This window comes from Mirounga leonina, unplaced genomic scaffold (genome assembly GCF_011800145.1).
Source record: "Mirounga leonina isolate KUSES-001 unplaced genomic scaffold, KU_Mleo_1.0 Mir_178, whole genome shotgun sequence".
Taxonomy (NCBI): domain Eukaryota; kingdom Metazoa; phylum Chordata; class Mammalia; order Carnivora; family Phocidae; genus Mirounga; species Mirounga leonina.
The window spans coordinates 19,070,883-19,074,929 of NW_023270464.1; positions in this window are offsets into that span (position 1 = coordinate 19,070,883).

Sequence of the window (4,047 nt, forward strand, 5' to 3'; positions counted from 1 at the left end):
ATCCTCCATGAAAAAAATAAGCACAGCTGTAAAGACAACTTGTTGTCTTATGAGGACAACTGGTGAAGTTTGAATATGAACTCTACATTGGATAATAAAAAGTAGGGAAGAAAATAAGGGTCTAACTCAATCATAGTGAATTGCCCCGCTTTTTCCTGAAGTACTTTGGTATCTGGGAATCTATATACCATAAGATCTAAAAACATGAAGAGTACAAGTGGTATATTTGTTCTATTAAAAAAAAAAAGAAAGGTGGTTGAAGCTATACTGAAACTGTAGTTACTGGTAACAGTTGTGTGTAAATGAAAATTTCTCTTTTAATATGGCAAATTCCATGTAATTTGGGGGAAGATATTATATTAAAAATGAAAACAAAATTAAAAAAAAAATCTGCCCAAGCAAACCCAAATTTGGGTTTCACATGAGTTGCTGGTCTCCATTTCTATTAAATGCTGTTTAAGGGCTCAAAAAACATGATGTTTCTCCAACACCAGCTTCAAAAGCCTACCATTATAAATAATTGGGGATAATTATGAGAGCAGCTGAATAAACTGGAAAAGGCTGAGCATAAAGAGAAAAGCAATAGGATGAAATGTGTGGTTCTTGAGCCAGCCCATAAATCTCTCTGGAATCAGAATAACAGTCTCCACCTTCACCAAACTGGAACCCATGTTCAAAGTAAACACCAAACCATACCTAACTGAATCAAAATAAGGTTACCCCAAAAAGTGACTCTGGTTTTCCTTTCCAGTGATGGGGAGGGAGTCTCTGGACCCTATTATATCCCTAAAATTAAATCCCCTTGTCTCCAGACTGAGAAATATGGCCATAACTTCTTTTGAGGCCAGGGTGGTCCCTTAACCCTGAGGCTTTAGTGATTCTGTCCCTGGCATCAATCCCATGGCCCCTAACTCTTCTACCATTGGAAATGTAATGACTTTAGAAGCTTAACTTGAACCCATGAGCAGCCTTTAAGCAAATCTATTATTTGAAGTGTCATTATGGAGAAAAGCAAGGTTTCAGAAATTAAATAAATTGTTCTATCCTAAGCAGGGCATCTGGCGTGTATTAATTAAAGGCTGGGAAACTCTTCGGGGCAGATGAGGTGGCTGCCACATCTATTGGAGAGGTCAATGCATGACAATATGTACTTTTTGCTGGAAACTTTCTATTAAAATTGTGGTGAGGTACATGTTTCCCTGAATTTCCCTAATAGCACTTTTTTTTGCGTCATCAGATCTACTTCTGGACTGTCATTGTCTGTAGAGGGAGAAGTGGAGAAGGTATTTAAAGTTGGCAGAGCACTCTGTGCCAGGCCAAGTGCTAAGGGTTATGCACATGTTGTTTTATGAATTTGCCAGTGTGTGGCTATTGGGTAGGAGTGATCACTTTACAAAGAATTTGAGCATCCAGGATTTAAAACCAGCCCTGGCTGCTTCTAAAACCCTGGTCTGTCTTCCTTCCTTCCTCCCTCCCTTCCCTCCTGTTTATTTATTTAAATAATCTCTACACCTAACATGGGGCTCGAACTCATGACCCTGAGATCGAGAGTCGCATGTTCCCACCCACTGAGCCAGCCAGGCGCCCGAAGTCCTGGTCTTCCTAATACAAGAAGAACTTAAGTCAGAGAGGCAAGGCGCTCTGACACCTTAAGAGCCAGGATGTAAACCAGCAAGACCTTTTTAGAGGACTATTTGCAGTGAATGCACATCAAGATCCCTAAAAATGTTAATACTGTCTAAGGTGGCAATAATCGTAATGATAAATGCCATTTGCTACGCATTTATCTGTAATTCAACATGTAACTGTTGTTTTTTTCAACATTGGTTAGTTTCTGCCTGCAGAATTTTTGAAATGTGTGATAGGCATATATTCTGAACAAGGGATCAGTTGCTTAAACAGCTCTTTCCCAAGCACCCACTCCGTTGATAGACTGAGCCCTTACCATCCTAAATGGAGTTGGGGAGTGCGGGCAGGTGAGAGAACCCAAGTGTGCCATTCTAAATTGGATTTAGTAACTTTTTCTTAGTTTTCAACCCTTGGAAGATAAGCTGTGCCAATCACTAGCTATGTGATTTGGGACAAATTACTTAGTTTTCTCTAAGCCTGAGTGACTTTTAAAAGGGGGATAATAGCGCCAGCCCAGTGCTGTGCAAAATAAATGAGGTAGTACAAGGGAAAGAGGTACAGTGAGGGAATTATGGTCCCAGCCACATGTTGTGGTTTAGAACAAAATCCCAGATGGAGACTCTATATGTGAATTAATCAAGCTGATCTGTACTGTGTGCGGCAAGAGCCACCCGCCACATGTGCGGCTTTTGAGCATTTGAAACATGGCAAATCTGAACTTGGGTGTGTTGTGTCACATACACACTGGATTATTTTGAAGTCTTAGTATGATAAAAAGAATGCAAAATACATTGCACTCTCTCTCTCTGACAAATAAACAAGTAGAATCTTTATTATTTATTTATTTATTTATTTATTTGACAGAGACAGAGACAGCGAGAGCAGGAACACAAGCAGGGGGAGTGGGAGAGGGAGAAGGAGGCTTCCTGCGGAGCAGGGAGCCCGATGTGGGGCTCAATCCCAGGACCCTGGGATCATGACCCGAGCCGAAGGCAGCCGCTCAACGACTGAGCCACCCAGGTGCCCCAATCAAATCTTAAAAAAAATAAAGTTAACAAGACATGTAAGTCAACTGGACAGATAGTACAGAGATATAGAATCCTCCCAGTGCTTGGTAAGGCCCTGGCATCTGTCTTGGCTTATAAAGTTACTCAAGGAAAATGAGGAAATCACTAAATCCCACATCACTTTCTGGTGAAATGGGGCACACTGGATGGAGATATTTGGTGTACTTTGGAAGAACAAATCTTTAGTATCGGGGACACTCAGTTTGAGGACCCCTCACAGTAGCTTGGTCGGTACAAATGCACTCATGCAGACGTTTTGAGATCTTCCTGTTCCCACAGGCACTATGATAGATGCAAGAGAGAGGGGGGTAAACAAACAGACTTCAGGGAGTTTACATGATAGTGGTGGGAGAGAGGTAATAAGCACACAAATAAGCTATTTTCAGACTGGGTAAATGCTATGGAACAATTTGAGTCATATGACTGAGAGCGACTAGTGGAGGATGGGTTATTTTAGATAGGGCAGCCAAGGATGTCTCCTTAGGGCTTCCCAAAGAAGACGCAGAGCTCAGCTGTCTAGAAAATTTAGAGAAGACCCTTGCTTCTCAAGGTAGGGTCCCAGACCAGCAGTATCAGTATCCTGGGAACTTGTTAGATAGGCAGAATTCCAGATCCCGCCCCAGACCTACTGTGTCCGAATCCACATTTAACAAAATCGCCCAGGTGATTTGTAGCACAGTAAATTTTGAAAAGTGCTGGGCTTGAGACCACTGGATGCAGCATGCAGCCCACCAGAAAGATGTAAATCCTGCTGAGGCAGGGAGCATGGAATGATGTTGTCAGCAGTCACTAGAAAGATGACCTGGTAACATTTATTTGCTGATGCCTTTGTAACGGAGCAGTCAGGCTCTAGGAGAAGACCCTGGGATTATCACATATGACAGTCTAAGTGATATTCTGGGTTAGCTCCCTTGCTTTACAGGAGACTAAAGCTCTTGAGGAATGGCCTGTTCATGGTGGGCTCCTTTGTGGCAGAGTCTGGTCTAGGATCTAGGAGACTCCTTTCTCCATGCCGCCTTTCAAATATTGGCAAGGACAGAATAAAGTAAGTGTTGAGGAAGGTGGGCAGCATGAGGAGGTGGTTGGAAAATAATTTCACATGATGCACTGGGAATGTTTTTCATTCTGTGAAAGTGAACTAGGAAAATATATGTGAGAACCAGGTCCACTTACAGGGAAGCAAATTTCAGCTCAAGGCTAGGAGCATTTCTAAGATTTAAAGCCACCCCACAATGAAGTGACTGATACACACACTAAGTATTCACAATACCCCTCTCTCAGGTATTCAGTCCCTGGCAGAGAGCTTGCCTGGATTAGGGTTTTCAAAGAGTCATGTTATGTTCTTTCTTTC